This window comes from Triticum urartu, chromosome 1, assembly GCF_003073215.2.
Source record: "Triticum urartu cultivar G1812 chromosome 1, Tu2.1, whole genome shotgun sequence".
Taxonomy (NCBI): domain Eukaryota; kingdom Viridiplantae; phylum Streptophyta; class Magnoliopsida; order Poales; family Poaceae; genus Triticum; species Triticum urartu.
Genome location: NC_053022.1, coordinates 126,413,463 through 126,433,399, shown reverse-complemented (window position 1 = coordinate 126,433,399; position 19,937 = coordinate 126,413,463).

The window sequence follows — 19,937 nt, the reverse complement described above, 5'->3', positions numbered from 1 at the left end:
AAATACCGAGGGGTTGCTACGAACACTAGTAAAATACACATCAATAATCTGTATATCAAATATACCTGTGTTCACTTTGCCATCCTTCTTATCCGCCAAATACTTGGGGTACTTCCGCTTCCAATGACCAGTCCCTTTGCAGTAGAAGCACTCAGTTTCAGGCTTAGGTCCAGACTTGGGTTTTTCACTTGAGCAGCAACTTGCTTGCCTTCTTCTTGAAGTTCCCCTTTCGTCCCTTTGTCCCTTTACTTGAAACTAGTGGTTTTGTTTACCATCAACACTTGATGCTTTTCTTGATTTCTACCTTCGTCGATTTCAGCATCACGAAGAGCTTGGGAATCGTTTCCGTTATCCCTTGCATATTATAGTTCATCACGAAGTTCTACTAACTTGGTGATGGTGATTAGATAATTCTGTCAATCATTGTTTTATCTGGAAGATTAACTCCCACTTGATTCAAGCGATTGTAGTACCCAGACAATCTGAGCACATGCTCACTGCTTGAGCTATTCTCCTCCATCTTTTAGCTATAGAACTTGTTGGAGACTTCATATCTCTCAACTCGGGTATTTGCTTGAAATATTAACTTCAACTCCTGGAACATCTCATATGTTCCATGATGTTCAAAACGTCTTTGAAGTCCCGATTCTAAGCCGTTAAGCATGGTGCACTAAACAATCAAGTAGTCATCATATTGAGCTAGCCAAACATTCAGAACGTTTGCATCTGCTCCTGCAATAGGTCTGTCACCTAGCGGTGCATCAAGGACATAATTCTTCTGTGCAGCAATGAGGATAATCCTTAGATCACGGATCCAATTCGCATCATTGCTACTAACATTTTTCAACTTAGTTTTCTCTAGGAACATATAAAAATTAAATGGGGAGCAACATCGTGAGCTATTGATCTACAACGTAGATATGCTAATACTACCAGGACTAAGTTCATGATAAATTAAAGTTCAACTAATCATATTAATTAAGAACTCCCACTTAGATAGACATCCCTCTAATCATCTAAGTGATCACGTGATCCAAATCAACTAAACCATAACCGATCATCACGTGAAATGGAGTAGTTTTCAATGGTGAACATCACTATGTTGACCATATCTACTATATGATTCACGCTCAACCTTTCGGTCTCAGTGTTCCGAGGCCATATCTGCATATGCTAGGCTCGTCAAGTTTAACCTGAGTATTCTGCGTGTGCAAAACTGGCTTGCACCCGTTGTAGATGGACGTAGAGCTTATCACACCCAATCATCACGTGGTGTCTGGGCACGACGAACTTTGGCAACGGTGCATACTCAGGGAGAACACTTTTATCTTGAAATTTAGTGAGAGATCATCTTATAATGCTACCGTCAATCAAAGCAAGATAACATGCATAAAAGATAAACATCACATGCAATCAATATAAGTGATATGATATGGCCATCATCATCTTGTGCTTGTGATCTCCATCTTCGAAGCATAGTCATGATCACCATCGTCACCGGCGCGACACCTTGATCTCCATCGTAGCATCGTTGTCGTCTCGCCAATCTTATGCTTCTACGACTATCGCTACCGCTTAGTGATAAAGTAAAGCATTACAGGGCAATTGCATTGCATACAATAAAGCGACAACCATATGGCTCCTGCCAGTTGCCGATAACTTGGTTACAAAACATGATCATCTCATACAATAAAATTTAGCATCATGCCTTGACCATATCACATCACAACATGCCCTGCAAAAACAAGTTAGACATCCTCTACTTTGTTTGTTGCAAGTTTTACGTGGCTGCTACGGGCTTAGCAAGCACCAATCTTACCTACGCATCAAAAACCACAACGATAGTTTGTCAAGTTAGTGCTGTTTTAACCTTCGCAAGGACCGGGCGTAGCCACACTCGGTTCAACTAAAGTTGGAGAAACTGACACCCGCCAGCCACCTGAGTGCAAAGCATGTCAGTAGAACCAGTCTCGCGTAAGCATACGCGTAATGTCGGTCCGGGCCGCTTCATCCAACAATACCGCCGAACCAAAGTATGACATGCTGGTAAGCAGTATGACTTATATCGCCCACAACTCACTTGTGTTCTACTCGTGCATATAACATCAACACATAAAACCTAGGCTCGGATGCCACTATTGTAGTAATTTCAAAAAAATTCCTACGCACACGCAAGATCACGGTGATGCACAACAACGAGAGAGGAGAGTGTTGTCTACGTACCCTCGTACACCGTAAGCGGAAGCATTATAACAACGCGGTTGATGTAGTCGTACGTCTTCACGGTCCGACCGATCAAGCACCGAAACTATGGCACCTCCGAGTTTTTGCACACGTTCAGCTCGATGATGATCCCCGGACTCCGATCCAGCAAAGTGTCGAGGATGAGTTCCGTCAGCACGACGGCGTGGTGACGATCTTGATGTTCTACCGTCGCAGGGCTTCGCCTAAGCACCGCCACAATATTATCGGGGATTATGGTGGAGGGGGGCACCGCACACGGCTAAGAGATCAATGATCAATTGTTGTGTCTCTGGGGTGCCCCCTAGCCCTTGTATATAAAGGAGTGGAGGAGGGGGCCGGCCAAGGAGGGTGGCGCGCCCAAGGGGGGAGTCCAACTCCCACCGGGAGTAGGACTACCCTTTTTCCTATTAGGAGTAGGAGAGGGAAGGAAGAGGAAGGAGGGAGGAAGGAAAGGGGGGCCGGCCCCCTCCCAATTCAGATTGGGCTTGGGGGGCGCGCCCCCTCCCTTGCTCCTTTCCCATCCTTTCCACTAAGGCCCAATAAGGCCCATATACCTCCCGGGGGGTTCCGATAACCTCTCGGTGATCCGGTATTGTCCCAATCCTACCCGGAACCTTTCCGGTGTCCAAATATAGTCGTCCAATATATCGATCTTTATGTCTCGACCATTTCGAGACGACTTGTCAAGTCCGTGATCACATCTGGGACTTCGAACAACCTTCGGTACATCAAAATATATAAAGTCATAATGAAATTGTCATCGTAACGTTAAGCGTGCAGACCCTACGGGTTCGAGAACAATGTAGACATGACGGAGACACGTCTCCGGTCAATAACCAATAGCGGAACCTGGATGCTCATATTGGCTCCTACATATTCTACGAAGATCTTTATCGGTCAGACCGCATAACAACATACGTTGTTCCCTTTGTCATCGGTATGTTACTTGCCCGAGATTCAATCGTCGGTATCTCAATACCTAGTTCAATCTCATTACCGGCAAGTCTCTTTACTCGTTCCGTAATACATCATCTTGCAACTAACTTATTAGTTGCATTGCTTGCAAGGCTTAAGTGATGTGTATTACCGAGAGGGCCCAGAGATACCTCTCCGACAATCGGAGCGACAAATCCTAATCTCGAAATATGCCAACCCAACATGTACCTTTGGAGACACCTGTAGAGCACCTTTATAATCACCCAGTTACATTGTGACATTTGGTAGCACACAAAGTGTTCCTCCGGTAAACGGGAGTTGCATAATCTCATAGTCATAGGAACATGTATAAGTCATGAAGAAAGTAATAGCAACATACTAAACGATCGGGTGCTAAGCTAATGGAATGGGTCATGTCAATCACATCATTCTCCTAATGATGTGATCCTGTTAATCAAATGACAACTCATGTCTATGGTTAGGAAACATAACCATCTTCGATTAACGAGCTAGTCAAGTAGAGGCATACTAGTGACACTTTGTTTGTCTATGTATTCACACAATTCTAGCATGAATAATAAACATTTATCATGATATAAGGAAATAAATAATAACTTTATTATTGCCTCTAGGGCATATTTCCTTCACGAAGGTCTGAAGTAAACTACTCTCACATCACCGGAGAGGCCATGGAGTTGATGTAGAGGCCCTCCGTAATCGATGCCCCCTCCGACGGAGCTTCGAAAAAGGCCCCAAGATGGGATCTCTTGGGTACATAAGGTTGCGGCAGTGGAAATAGGGTTTCGTGGTGCTCCTGGATGTTTTCGGGGTATATGAATATATATATATATAGGAGGAAGAAGTATGTCTGTGGAGCAACAAGGGGCCCACGAGGGTGGAGGGCGCGCTCAGGGGGGTAGGCACGCCCCCTGCCTCGTGGCCTCCTTGATTGTTTCTTGACGTCCACTCCAAGTCCCCTGGATCACGTTTGTTCCAAAAATAACTCTCCCGAAGGTTTCATTCCATTTGGATTCCGTTTGATATTCCTTTTCTGCGAAACACTGAAATAGGCAAAAAAACAGCAATTTGCACTGGGCCTTGGGTTAATAGGTTAGTCCCAAAAATAATATAAAAGTGTAAAATAAAGCCCATTAACATCCAAAACAGAATATATAATAGCATGGAACAATAAAAAATTATAGATACGTTGGAGACGTATCAGCATCCCCAAGCTTAATTCCTGCTCGTCCTCGAGTAGGTAAATGATAAAAACAGATTTTTTTTTGATGTGGAATGCTTTCTAGCATATTCTCAATGTAAATCTCTTTATTATGGCATGAATATTCAGATCCGAAAGATTCAAGATAAAAGTTTAATATTGACATAAAGATAGTAATACTTCAAGCATACTAACTAAGCAATCATGTCTTCTCAAAATGACATGGCCAAAGAAAGTTATCCCTACAAAATCATATAGTCTGGCTATGCTCTATCTTCACCACACAAAATATTTAAATCATGCACAACCCCGATGACAAGCCAAGCAATTGTTTCATACTTTTGATGTTCTCAAAAAATTTCAATCTTCACGCAATATATGAGCGTGAGCCATGGATATAGCACTATAGGTGGAATAGAATGGTGGTTGTGGAGAAGACAAAAAGGAGAAGATAGTCTCACATCAACTAGGTGTATCAACGGGCTATGGAGATTCCCATTAATAGATATCAATGTGAGTGAGTAGGGATTGCCATGCAATGGATGCACTAGAGCTACAAGTGTATGAAAGCTCAACAAAAGAAACTAAGTGGGTGTGCATCCAACTTGCTTGCTCATGAAGACCTAGGGCATTTTGAGGAAGCCCATCATTGGAATATACAAGCCAAGTTCTATAATGTGAAATTCCCACTAGTATATGAAGGTGACAACATAGGAAACTCTCTATCATGAAGATCTTGGTGCTACTTTGAAGCACAAGGTGGTAAAAGGATAGTAACATTGTCCCTTCCCTCTTTTTTCTCTTATTTTTTTTATTTGGGCCTTTTCTCTTTTTTATGGCCTCTTTTTCATTTCTTTTCTTTTGTCCGGAGTCTCATCCCGACTTGTGGGGGAATCATAGTCTCCATCATCCTTTCCTCACTTGGGACAATGCTCTAATAATGATGATCATCACACTTTATTTACTTACAACTCAAGAATTAAAACTCAATACTTAGAACAAAATATGACTCTATGTGAATGCCTCCGGCGGAGTGCCAGGATACACAATGAATCAAGAGTGACATGTATGAAAGAATTATGAACGGTGGCTTTGCCACAAATACGATGTCCACTACATGATCATGCAAAGTAATATGACAATGATGAAGCGTGTCATAATAACGGAACAGTGGAAAGTTGCATGGCATTATATCTCGGAATGGCTATGGAAATGCCATAATAGGTACATATGGTGGATGTTCATTACCAGACCGAGTTTCAACATCAGAGATAGAAGTTTCATTATCATTATCAGGAGGTTTTTCTACTTCAGGTTCACTAGAAGCATGTGAAGTCCTATCATTTTTCTTCTTACTTTTTAGAAGGACTGGGTGTAGTGGTGTTGTTCCTTTGTGAATGATGTTCAATTCTTTTTGGGTGTCCCTCAGGATAAAGTGGTTCCTGAGTCATTTTACCTCCTCTAGTTGCAACTCTAACAGCAAAGTCATGTATATTATTAATTATTGCATCTAGCAATTCTCTTTGTGATTTCGTAACTTGTTATAATTGTGTTTGAACCATAGAAGCATGCTTTCCAACACCTCTAACATCATTTGAGATTCCAAATAAGAAGTCACTCAAGCGAGCAATCATATCAGAATTGTATTTTAATTGTTTCATCACATTTGCATTGAAGTGATCTTGTTTCCTAATGTAGTTTTCAAACTCATAAAGGCATTGTCTAGGGTGCATATTGTGAGGATTACCATTATCACTGAACTTCATAAGAGAATTTACTTCTACCACCTTAGGTAGTGGTGGTGTATTAAGCCCATGTATTTCTTCATTAGGAGGTAAATTTTTAACATCCTCAGCTTTAATACCTTTTTCCTTCATATATTTCGTTGCCTCTTGCATATCTTCGGGAGTGAGATATAATATACCCCTCTTCTTCGAAGTGGGTTTAGGCGGTGGTTCAGGAAGAGTCCAATCATCATAATTTTTCAATATATTGTTCAATAATTCTTCAGCTTGTCCAACAGTTCGTTCCTTGAAAAAAACAACCAGCACAACTATCTAGGAAATCCCTAGAAGCATCGGTTAGTCCATTATAGAATATATCAAGTATTTCATTTTTCTTAAAAGGATGATCAGGCAAAGCATTAAGTAACTGGCAAAGCCTCCCCCAAGCTTGTGGGGGGCTCTCTTCTTTAATTTGCACAAAGTTAAATATTTCCTGTAAAGCAGCTTGTTTCTTATGAGCAAGGAAATATTTTTCAGAGAAGTAATAAATCATATCCTTGGAACTACGCATGCAACCAGGGGCAAGAGTGTTGTACCAAGCTTTAGCATCACCCTTTAATGAGAACGGAAATAATTTGAGAATAAAGTAATAGAGAGTCTTCTCATCATGAGTAAAAAGGGTGGCTATGTCATTCAACTTAGTAAGATGTGCCACAACAGTTTCAGTTTCATAACCATGGAAAGGATCATATTCAACCAAAGTAATTAACTCTGGGGCGATACAGAATTCATAATCCTTATCATCAATAAAGATAGGTGAGGTAGAAAACTTAGGATCATATTTCATTCTAGCATTCAGAATTTTTCTTTATACTTGCATAATAATTTCTCTAGATCATCTCTATCTCTGCAAGCAAGAATATCTCTAGTTTTCTCCTCATTCATAACGTAACCTTCTGGTACCTTAGGCAATTCATATCTAGGAAGGCTAGTTCTAGCAGGTGTTTCAGGAGTTTTAGTTTCAAGCTCATCATCAGATTCAACAACAGCATGTTGTATTACTCTAGCAATTTGTTTATTAAGAAATTCACCAAGTGGCACATCATCATTATCAAGCAAGGTACTAGCATCATCATAAGCATTATTCATAGCAGAAGTAGCATCATCAACAACTAGCGACATATCAGAATTAATAGCATGTGGTGGTGTTGCAAGTTTACTTATAATAGAAGGTGAATCTAAAGCAGAACTGGATGGCAGTTCCTTACTTCCCCTCATCTTTGAGGGAAAAATCTTAGTCTTAGCATCCTTCAGATTCTTCATAGTGATAATATGATAATAATCCCAAGTGACTCAACAAATATAGCTATGCTCCCTGGCAACAGCGCCAGAAAAAGGTCTTGATAACCCACAAGTATAGGGGATCGCAACAGTTTTCGAGGGTAGAGTATTCAACCCAAATTTATAGATTCGACACAAGGGGAGCCAAAGAATATTTGAAGGTATTAGCAGTTGAGTTGTCAATTCAACCACACATGGAGATTAATTATCTGCAGCAATGTGATCAGTAGCAAAGTAATATGATAGTTTTGATAATAGTAGCAGTAGCAATGGTAACGGTAATAGTGATAGCGGTAGTTTTGTAACAAGTGCAACAACAACGATAGCAGTAGTAACTTAGCAAGAACAATATAGGATAAATTCGTAGGCATTGGATCGGTGACTTGTTGGATGATATTCATCATGAAGACAGTTATAACCTAGGGTGATACGGCACTAGCTCCAATTCATAAATATAATGTAGGCATGTATTCCGTAAATAGTCATACGTGCTTATGGAAAGAACTTGCATGACATCTTTTGTCCTACCCTCCCGTGGCAGCGAAGTCCTATCGGAAACTAAGGGATATTAAGCCTCCTTTTAATAGAGAACCGGAACAAAGCATTAACACACGGTGAATACATGAACCCCTCAAACTACCGTCATACCGAGAATGGTCCCGACTATTGTCACTCCGGGGTTGCCGGATCATAACACGTAGTAGGTGACTATAACTTGCAAGATCGGATATAGAACATGGAGATAATGGTGATAATATAAACGGTTCAGATCTGAAATCATGGCACCCGGGCCCAAAGTGACAAGCATTAAGCATGGCAAAGTCATAGCAACATCAATCTTAGAACATAGTGGATACTAGGGATCAAGCCCTATCAAAACTAACTCGGTTACATGATGAATCTCATCCAACTCCTCACTGACCAGCGAGCCTATGAAGGAATTACTCACTCCCGGTGGGGAGCATCATGGAATTGGCGATGGAGAAGGGTTGGTGATGATGAAGAACAAAGATCCCCCTCTCTGGAGCCTCAAATGGACTCCTGGTCTGGCCTCCCGATGAAGAACAAGAGGTAACGGCGGCTCCGTCTCGTGGATCGTGATAATTCTTTCTCCCTGATTTTTTCTAGAAAAATAGGATTTTATAGCGTCAGTTTCAGGGTCTGCGGGGCCACCAGGTGGGGACAACCCACCTGGGCGCGCCAGGAGGGGGGCGCGCCCTGGTGGGTTGTGCCCTCCCAGGTGCCCCTCCGATGGTTCTTGGCTCCAGAAATTTTTGTTTATTGTATAAAAAAATCTCGCAAAGTTTTCTTCCATTCCAAGAACTTTTATTTCTGCACGAAAACAACACCATGGTAGTTCTGCTGAAAACAGCGTCAGTCCGGGGTTAGTTCCATTCGAATCATGCAAATTAGAGTCCAAAACAAGAGGAAAAGCATTAGGAAAAGTAGATACGTTGGAGACGTATCAACTCCCCCAAGCTTAAACCTTTGCTTGTCCTCAAGCAATTCAGTTGATAAACTAAAAGTGAAAAATAAAAAAAATTACGAACTCTTTTTGTTGGGAATATAGATACCAGGTAAGACCCGCCCAGGAGGGGCCGGGTCAGCCCTAATGGTGGGTTACAAAAGAAGCCCAGTAACATTCAAGGCGATAGTTTATTAAGACTTATAGAAGTCCTAAGCCCATAGGCGGCTTAAGGCCCAATATTGTAAACCGCCGTATGTAAGGAAAGACTTGTAAAGAAAGGCATGTAAAAGAAATCACCGAGCCAGACACGTTTTATGAGCCGGCCAGGACTATGTAGGCCGCCAGGCGTCAACCCGTGTATATAAGGGGACGACCCGGCGGCGGCTTAGGGCAAGAGACAATAATTCGAAGCCAGGACAAGCATATTCGCCCCCTGGTCTTCGGAACCCCAGCAATTCCAAACACAACTAGACGTAGGCTTTTACCTTCATCGTAAGGGGCCGAACTAGTATAAAACTTCTCGTGTCCTTTGTCCCGATTAACCCCTTTAAGCTTCCTAGTTGCGATGGCCCTACGACTAAGTCCTTTCACTAGGACATCTGTCGTGACAATTCCATGACAGTTGGCGCCCACCGTGGGGCCAACGCATGGTGGATTTGAGTTCTTGAAGGGCAACTTCGAAGGGCTCAAGGGATACGCTGTGGGCCGGATGACCAAGAGTCGTCGCGGCAAACTCTACATCGACGATGAAGGCTGGAGCCCTGAGGCCGGCTCGATTGAGTATGGGTATTGGGTCTCCTTCGGCGGAATTCATGTCTTCGTCGGCCGGATCGGCGAATCAGGCCATGAGCCAGACGTACACACCAACCTCGTCGAGACGGCTCATTGCACGAGATCCACCTGGGTTCAACCTGCCGTGAGGCATGCCTTTGTGGGTTGCGTCCATGGAGGTGAATACTCCGAAGGATCAGTGGATGGCGGTGAGATGGCCATCTGTTCTGACACTACGTCATCAACAGGTGAGACAAATTATTTGTACCAACTGCAAGATGGCATGCTCGGGGGCTGTTTCGATGGCAGCAGTATTCCGGACCCCTTTGAGTCGCCGAATCGAGCCAGAGTCTTCATGGAGGGCACTCAACCTAGGCAGAACTCCACGGCTGCAGCGGCAACAACCACCGGGTCAGCAGCGGCCGGGTCAGGAGACCCCGCGCACCCCCGGCTCAGATGCTAATGGACCTCATGGATAAGTTGACGGCTCTGTTAACTGTTGTGGTGGAGCCGGCGGATAAGGCCCGGCATGACACGGAGGTGGCACGGGTACGCGAAGAGATGGCACAGGCCAAGGAAAATTTAGCAGCAGAAGAGGTTAGGATGGCCACAAAGCGGGCGGCTTTGGACGCTCGTGCTCAGTAGCTTCAAGCGGAGAATTTCCGGCTCTCGGTGGATCTGAATGCGTCAAACGAGGTCATGAGGAGAATGCACCAGAAAACTCAGTCACGCCTACCTCTAACGTTCGATCCTAGGAACCTTTTCCACACACATGGGGCCGGTCCAAGTAACCCGCCGGAGGCAAATCGGATCACGACACCCGGAGCGCCGGTTCAGCCGCGGGCCATGGAGCCGCCTTGTATGAACACCGCTCCGCCTCATTATACACCAATACCACCGGGTCACTTTTCCAATCCTTTGGAGAATCTCATTGTTGTGTCGGCTCGTTTGGCGGCTCTCCCGATGGAAGGCGACTCTCCAACAGCAACCGAAGCACGAAGGGTGCGAGAACTTCTTCAGACGGCTCTGGCACAGCAAGATGCATACTCTTACAGTCGAGACAGAATCCACTCAACCCCTCGCCCAAGCCGGAGCCCAAGCTATAGCAGGCATATGGACTCAGCCGAAATGTCGAGCAACGCTCAACGCCGTAACCAACCGTGCAAGCACGAGCCGGCATAGGGTGGAGCCCTTAACTTGGCGGATCAGGAGAGGATCCGTCAAGAGGCTGAATGGGCAATTCAACTGGCAGCTGAGTAGGCAGCTCATCAAGCTTTTCCGGCTTATCCGGCAACCTCTGTTGAGGCAGGAGTAGCCACAAGAACAGGAGGTGTCCCTTGCCTGGTGCCGGCTATCCGCAATGAGCGCTTGCCAAAAGACTTCAAGGGGCCTCGTAAGGTGCCTAATTACACGGCCGACTTGCAGCCTGGGGCCTGGATTGAAAGTTATGAGATGGCGATGGAGCTGTTGGAAGTCAACGACGCAGCAATGGCTAAGTATTTCACTATGATGCTGGATGGAACGGCTCACACTTGGTTGAAAGGATTGCCCCCCAATTCCATCGGTTCATGCACGGAGTTAAAGGCCCGGTTCATTCAGAACTTCAAGGACACATGCAAGCAACCTATGTCAATCTTGGACCTGACTAATTTTAAGTAAGAGGAAGGTGAGTCCACGACCCATTGGGTGCGCCGGGTCAAGGAGATAATACATTCATCTGATAAGATGGATGCAGGCTCGGCAGTCTTAATGTTGGAGAAAAATTGCCGTTTTGAACCTCTAAAGCAAAATCTGGGGCAGCTCAAGCGTGATTGCAATGACATGGGCCAGTTGATGGTGGCTCTGGTCAGTATGCTGATTCTGACAGTACCAAGGATCCCGTGTCTGATGAAGAAAAAACAGGGAAGGGAAAGAAGAATGGCAACGGTAAGGATCACCAGCATAACCCGGCAAATCAAGGAGGTAATAAACGTAAGGCTGACAAATTTGTGGCTAACACCAATGCACGGGGCAACAGCCAACGGCGCAAGGGTAGGCAACCCCCTCGGTCAGGCGGGTCAGGTCCCACCCTTGAGCAACTATTGAATGAACCTTGTCCAAGACACGGCACCCAGGAGAAGCCAGCCACCCATCTGTGGAAGGACTGTACAATCATGAAGGCATTTAAAAATTCCAACACATTTGATGGAAGTCACGGGCCTTGCGGCGGTTCAGGCGGAGGCGGATTTCATGGCCCGGGCGCCAGTTCAAGCGGAGGCGGTTTTTACGCTCAGGGACATCCGGGTAACCAGGGGGGTTATAACCCACAACCCGGCCAAGGTAATCAGCAGCAAAAACAGCAACAGTCCGGATATCAGAGCAACCCAAAACAGTTGAATAGTGGGCAGTACCATGTATTTACCACTAGTTTATGCAAGAGGGATCAGAAGCTTCATAAGAGGGTTGTCAATGCCGTTGAGCCGGCGATTCCACGTTATTTGAGGTGGTCAGAACAGCCTATTGTGTGGAGCAGAGAAGATCATCCTCCTTGGGTTGATAATCCGGGTCACTTAGCCTTGGTAGTGGCACCTCAGGTCGGTGGATATAAATTCACTAAAGTGCTCATGGATGGAGGCAGTAGCATCAACATCCTCTACTATGAGACGTTCCGTCAGATGGGGTTGACTGATAAGAGTCTTAAGCAATCCAACACTGTTTTTCATGGTGTTGTGTCTGGCAAGTCGGCAGACCCATTTGGTAAGATTGAACTGGAAGTAGCCTTTGGGGGTGAATATGATTCCAGGGTTGAGAAGTTAACTTTTGAGGTGGTTAAGATCAAAAGCCCATATCATGCTCTGCTTGGACAGCCGGCTTACGCCAAGTTCATGGCTCAGCCATGTTATGTATATCTGCAGCTCAAGATGTCGGGTTATAAAGGCACCATTACAGTACATGGAAGCCGGAAAATAGCCGTGGAGTGTGAAGAAGGAGATGCCGCTTATGCTGAGTCTGTTTGTGCAACAGAGGAGTTAAAGTTTTATAAAGATAATGTTGACCCGGCAGACATAACATCTTTAAAGAAGCCAACTACGGAGCATGAACCGGTGTTGAAATTCAAGTCAGCTGATGACACCAAAACGGTTGATTTTGTGCCTGGCGACTCATCCAAGCAGTTCATCATCAGTGCCAGCTTGGATCCAAAATAGGAAAGCGCGCTCATCGAGTTCATCCGTGAGAACCGGGACATCTCTGCATGGAAACCTTCTGACATGTTGGGTGTCCCGAGAGAACTCGCTGAGCACACTCTTAATATTGATCCGAAGTTTAAGCCGATCAGGCAGTTTCTCCGATGGTTTAACAAGGAAAGGCGCAAGGCCATTGGAGAAGAGGTGGCCCGGCTCTTGGCGGCCAGGTTCATCATTGAAGTCTTTCACCCAGAGTGGTTGGCTAACCCGGTGCTTGTACTCAAGAAGAACGGCACCTAGCGTATGTGTGTGGATTACACCGATTTGAACAAGGCTTGTCCGGCTGACCCTTTTGCTCTCCCTCGTATTGATCGGATCATTGATGCTACGGCGGGTTGCGAGCGTTTGAGTTTTTTAGATGCATACTCAGGTTATCATCAGATCAAGATGGCAGTTAAGGACTAGGAGAAAACAACTTTCATCACTCCGTTTGGAGCCTTCTGCTATGTGTCTATGCCTTTTGGGCTCAAAAGTGCCCAGGCGACTTATCAACGGTGTGTGCAGAATTTCCTTCACAATCAGATTGGACGTAATGTTCATGCTTATGTGGATGATATAGTGGTGAAGTCCAGAAAGGAGGAAACCTTGGTAACAGATCTGAAGGAGACCTTTGATAACCTCCGGGTCTACAAGATGATGCTTAACCCGGCCAAGTGTGTTTTCGGAGTCCCAGCTGGCAAACTTTTGGGTTTTCTGGTGTGTATAATAGAGGTATTAAGGCTAACCCAGAGAAGATCAAGGCAATCACATCCCTGGCTAAACCGGTGTGCATCAATGACGTTCAGCGGTTGGTGGGTCGCATCGCGGCCTTAAGCCGGTTAGGGAAGAAGGCGATGCCTTTGTATCAAATGATGAAAAAGGTGAATGACTTCGTCTGGAGTGATGCTGCTAACTCGCCTTTTGAGGATTTGAAGAAACAGCTCGCTGAACCCCCGGTTCTTACTACTCTAGTTGAGAAAGAGCCGTTGTTATTATATGTAGCTGCTAACTCACGAGCTGTTAGTGTGGCCATTATGGTGGAACGCAAGGAGGCCGGCAAGGAACATCCGGTCCAACAGCCGGTTTACTACGTCAGTGAGGTGCTGATTGAATCTAAACAAATATATCCACATTGACAGAAGCTCGTGTACAGGGTGTTCATGGCAAGCCGGAAGCTCAAACATTACTTTCAGGGTCATCCAATCACTGTGGTTAGCTCTGCCCCTTTGGGAGACATCATTCAAAATAGAGAAGCTACTGGCCGAGTCGCCAAGTGGGCCATTGAACTTGGATCTCATGGGTTGAAGTATGTGCCACGCAATGCGATCAAATCTCAAGCGCTGGTTGACTTTATTAATGACTGGACAGAGATGCAGATGCCAGAGGAGAAGCCAGACAACACATATTAGACGATTCACTTTGATGGGTCCAGACAGTTGGAATGCTCGGGGGCTGGAGTTGTTTTAACTTCCCCTCGAGGTGACAAGTTTTGTTATGTGTTGCGATTGATGTTTCCTTGTACAAACAACGCAGCAGAATATGAAGCCTTGCTCCATGGTCTTCGAATGGCTAAACAAATGAGTCTGAGTCGGGTCCAATGCTTTGGCGATTCAGATTTGGTGGCTCAACAGGTGTCAGGCAAGTGGGATTCCAAGGATCCTCTCATGGCGGCTTATCGTCGTGAAGTCGATGTTGTTGCAGGACATTTTAAGGGTTATCAAGTGGAACACATTGACCGTAGAAAAAATGAAGTGGCTGATGCCTTAAGCCGGTTGGGATCTCAACGTAAGCCGGTGCCACCTAACACCTTTTTGGATGTTTTGCATAACTCGTCTGTTAAGTTACCTACAGAGGAAGATTTGGCCTTACCTGACCCGGAGGCACAGTTGGTGGTGGCTCTTCACGTCATCCTAGATTGGACAGTACCGTTCTTGGCTTACATGACCCGGGGCGAGTTGCCAGAGGATGAGACCCTGGCCCGACAGATAACCCGGCGGTCCAAGTCAATGACGATTTCTGACGGAGAGTTATACCATCACATCGTCACTAGTGCGTTTCAGCGGTGTGTTTCTCCTGAAGAAGGCCAAGAAATACTTCGTGAGATCCATGAAGGGGATTGTGGTCGGTCAAAATCTCTTGTGGCCAAAGCTTTTCGTCATGGTTTTTACTGGTTGACGGCTCACGCTGATGCAGAGGATATGGTCAGTAGATGTGATGGATGTCAAAAATTTGCACGACGAGCGCATGTGTTGGCTCAGGAATTGCGGATGATTCCAACCACTTGGCCGTTTGCAGTCTGGGGGCTTGACATGGTTGGACCTTTCAAAAGGTCCAAGGATAAAAAAGACACATCTTTTAGTGGCAGTTGACAAATTCACAAAGTGGGTTGAGGCAGAGCCAGTGAGTAAGTGTGATGCAGCCATGGCGGTTCAGTTCATGAAAAAGGTGATTTTTCGCTTTGGTTTTCCACACAGCATTATCACTGACAATGGCAATAATTTGTCCCAAGGGGCTATGGAGGAGTTTTGTCAAAGAGAGCACAGCCGACTGGATGTTTCTTCTGTAGCTCACCCTCAATCTAATGGGCAGGCTGAGAGAGCAAATCAGGAAATTTTAAAAGGTCTCAAGCCCCAGCTCATGGTTCCCTTACAACGGACGCCGGGTTGCTGGGTAGAGGAGTTACCCTCGGTGTTGTGGAGTATCAACACCACTCCTAACAGGTCCACAAGTTATACACCCTTCTTCATAGTTTATGGAGCAGAAGCGGTGCTGCCTAGTGACATCCGTCATGACTCGCCTCGTGTGGCGGCTTATGTTGAAGCTAATAACGAACAAGCCAGACGGGATGCACTTGACTTGTTAGATGAGGAGAGAGACTTAGCAGCGGCTAGATCAGCAATTTATCAACAGGACCTGCATCGTTATCACAGCCGTCGGGTTAAGTCCAGGACTTTTCAGGAAGGTGACCTGGTGCTCCGGCTCATCCAGGATCTGTCAGATGCACACAAGCTATCCCCGCCTTGGGAAGGACCCTTTGTGGTCAGCAAGAACTTAAACAACGGGTCATATTACCTCATTGACGTTCGAGAGCACAAAGACTCACATAAGTCGGAGGAGGAGACCCGCCGGCCGTGGAACATTGCTCAACTTCGTCCATACTACACCTGAGCCACCGGCTCTCGTCATGTACATACTTTGACGTTGTATATACTATGATAAGTAATAAAGCAGGACCTCTGTCCTTTTCCTTTTCAAAGATTATATACCTCTACTCTTTTTCACTATTTAAATGACTATTAAGGAGCTGATCATATCTGAATCAAGTTTAACCTTTTTGGTCCGGCTTATGATCGTATCCGAATCTAGATGTAAACCTCATGATCACTTGGGGGCTTCCTGTTCAAACATAGGTCGTATTCAAACCAAAGAGAACATAGCTGTCGTAACCCTCTTGATCGGCTCAAAGCCAAAACTCACTAGGGGGCTTCTTGATCGTATCTGAATCATAGCTTAACCCCTTTTGGGTCCGACTTGGATTGTATTTGAATCAGGGTCGTTAAAAACCTCTCAAGGTCATTTGGGGGCTTCCTGTTCAAACATAGGTCGTATTCGAACCAAAGAGAACATAGCTGTCGGTACCCTCTTGATCGGCGCAACGCCAAAGCCACTGGGGGGCTATATGATCGTATTCAAATCTTAGCTTAACCCCTTTGGTCCGGTTTACTGATCGTATTCGAATCAGAAACCCCAAACTTTTAGTTACAAAGTTAATTTATATTATTTGCAAAACTACTATTTGCCTTACTGGTCTTTTATTGTCTCAATTTTAAACGATCAGCACAGTCTTTTCACCGGCTTGACTATTTGACAATAAGCCGCCAAGGCCTGATGATCATCAGGCATGAAGAAGCATTGACTTCTCAAAAAAGGACTGGGTCATGTAAACCGGGGGTCCAGATGCAAAAGATACAGGTATGACTGAACAGTTCTTTCTGTGTTAATCAAAGGTTGTTTCAACCTTGTTTATTTTCACGTCTGGTTCTGTTTTTCTACTATGATAAAACTATTGGTCATGTACCGGGTATTCTGACCCGTTCGGTGCTAAACCGCCAGTTTTTTCCTTTTCTACAGGAATAGAGCCGAAATATTACATAGATAACCATAAATGTGATGCATATATTGACATCAGGAAGCATAGAGCCACACACGGCATCTTATGCATGATGACATAGGCAAAATATGCAGTTGTTTCAAGCTAAACCTATTACAAGGCTTTAAAGAGCCCACAAATATGGTTCTCACTCTTCCCTCGTCGGTTCACCTCCTTCTGTTAATTGAAAGCTGGGATTGGACCAGTCAAAGCCGTTCACGGCAATGAACTCTGCTTCATCATCAATCAGGCTAGCCGGATCAACTTCTGGAGCAAATGTATGTTGACGAACTGGCGGGATAAGATCTGTCACCTTGTAAGAGGGAGTCGCCATCTTCTTATTCTCCAAATCAAAACTCGGCTGATATTTGTCAATGTTGGTCTCATCTCCAAGAACAGTAGCCTGAGGTCGAACTCCCCTCACGCAAGCAACGAAGTCATCCTGCTCAAATAGAGACCCGTCTTCCTTCACGGTAGGGTACCCCCTGGATACATCCGCCGGGTCTAGATCTGGCACCCAGGCTTTGGAGCGGCTCAGGGAAGTCAAGGCTCCAGCTCTGGCACAGGATCATTTGACTTCTTGAAACTTGGCAGGTAAGATTGACAATTTTTTCAAGACATCGCTGAGCCGATTGGGTCCTTGGTTGGCAGGAGAGATAGCAGCAAGTGCTCGTTGGGCGCCAGTGTACAACTGTTCCACTAAGGTGTAGACCGCCTTTAGTTTGGTCACATTATCTTGGCTCAGATTTTTGCTTTGCGGACCTGCACATGTTTTTTAAACAAGGGGTCAGCAGGCGGGTTATATCCCGGGTCAAAGGAAGGTACAAAAGATCAGTACAGATGGCTTACCAAAGATGGCGGAAACCATTTGAGACACCCGATTCTTTAAGCCGGTGAGCTCCGTGGTAACCTCCTCAAGAGCCGTTTCAGCTTTTTCAGCGGGTTGTATAAGCAGCGTCTTCTCTTTGGCCCAAGATTTCTTTTTGGCAATCAAGTTGGTTTTCAATTTTTCCGTCTCGGAAAGACTCAATTGAAGTTTAGAATTAGCAGATGTTGGATTTCGGGTTCCGGCAGACCCTTGAGGTTCGAACACTGGGGTGCACGCGGAGATTTCGCCTCCTACCTACCTGCACTCCTCCGCCTTGCTAGGATCTAAACTAAGGAAAGAACAACACAAGAGACACCGGGTTTATACTGGTTCGGGCCACCGTTGTGGTGTAATACCCTACTCCAGTGTGTGGTGTGGTGGATTGCCTCTTGGGCTGATGATGATGAACAATACAAGGAAGAACAGCCTCGCGAGGGTCTGTTCTTGGCTGGGGAGATGAACTGCTGGGAGGAGTTCAGTCACCTTTCTCTCTCTCTCTCTCTCTTTCTGATCGAAACCTCTCTCTAAAGAGCCTCCTTCTTCGAACCCCTCAGCTCTCTCCTCTCTTTTCTCCTCCCTCTCTCTTGCGAGTGGCTGGCCCTATTTATACAGGCCCTGGTCCTCTTCCCAAATATCGAGCGGGAAGGGAGCCAACAATGGCAGGCTAATTTGAAGGGGGACAGCTAGTATCAGCTATCCTGACAAAAGTAGTCTTCGCCTGCGCAAAGCTCTGGTGATGACGCCGTCTTGGGCTCCACGGTGACCTCCGTCTCGTAGTCCTCCTGGTCTTGGTCTCGTTGCACCGAAATGGCAACCTTTGCCTGATGCCTCGGTACTCCGCGGCTGCGCTTGCCCCCTTTGCACCAAAGAGGAAAGGAGGACACTGCGCGGGCTGGCACCCGCCTGGCGCCCTTGGTCGTCATGGCTTGCGTCACGGGCACCTCGTGAGGTACCCCGCCTTGATCTCTCCGCCTCCTCGTCGAGCCAGCCTGAGGCCGTGCCTGAGGAAGCTCCGCGTCGTCCGCCCCGCGAGGCTTGGCCCCTCGCGAGGGTCTTGGGTTTGTTGTGAAGATGGGCCGCACTGGGCCCCCCTTTGAGCCACGCCGCAGGCCGCAGGCAGGCAAGTCTGGGGACCCCCGTTCCCAGAACGCCGACAGTAGCCCCCGGGCCCAAGGCGCGCCCGGACTTGGCCGTGCAGGGAGGCGGAAGGGCAAGAGCGAAGCGCCGCGGGCCCTAACAGCCTGCGGCCTTGGGCGCCGCGTGGCGGTTGATTGGACGTGGGCGCCTTAGCAACCGCGCGAGTTGATAAAGAGCGGCATCCACCTAGGCTTTGCTTCTGCTTTCCCCGGTTGCTGCTCAGATCCCCTTTCTTGCGCCTCTCCTTCCTTCCTCCAAAATTTCCAGATCCCACTCCGACCGTGTGACCTATGGAAGCCATGGGCCTCGTTCAGCCCCCGGCCGTGGCTTGGTACTCGTCTGCCCTGGACCCGCCGAACGTGTCGGAGGCGAGCCTTGCCCGGTTACGCCAGATGGCGACGGCGCGGAGCATCAACGGGGCGAAGGTGTTTAAAGCCGGCTCCGCCACCCCTGAGGGTCAAGGGAGCACCTTCAATCCGCTCTTCGTAAGTGCCATTGCTGCTGGCCTGGTGCCTCCCTTCTCCGAGTTCTTCTTCTCTGTCCTCCGCCACTATAAGCTACAAGCCCTGCATCTCCACCCCAACTCCGTCCTTCTCCTGGCAATCTTCGCCTATTACTGCGAGGCTCACGTAGGGGTGCAGCCCTCAGTGGCCTTGCTGCGCCACTACTTCTACCTCCGGACCTCTCGTGGTACTGCTTCCGCGTGCGCGAGCTTCGTCGCGTACGGTGGCGCCATTGCCATTTCGAACCCCGGGAAAAGGATTGAGGGCTTCAGGAGCAAGTGGGTCTTGGTGGATGCTGGGCGCATCCACCCTCGGCTGATCTTGCCCACGGAGCAGCCCACGAGCTCCAGCGATTGGGGTCGAGCGGAGCTCA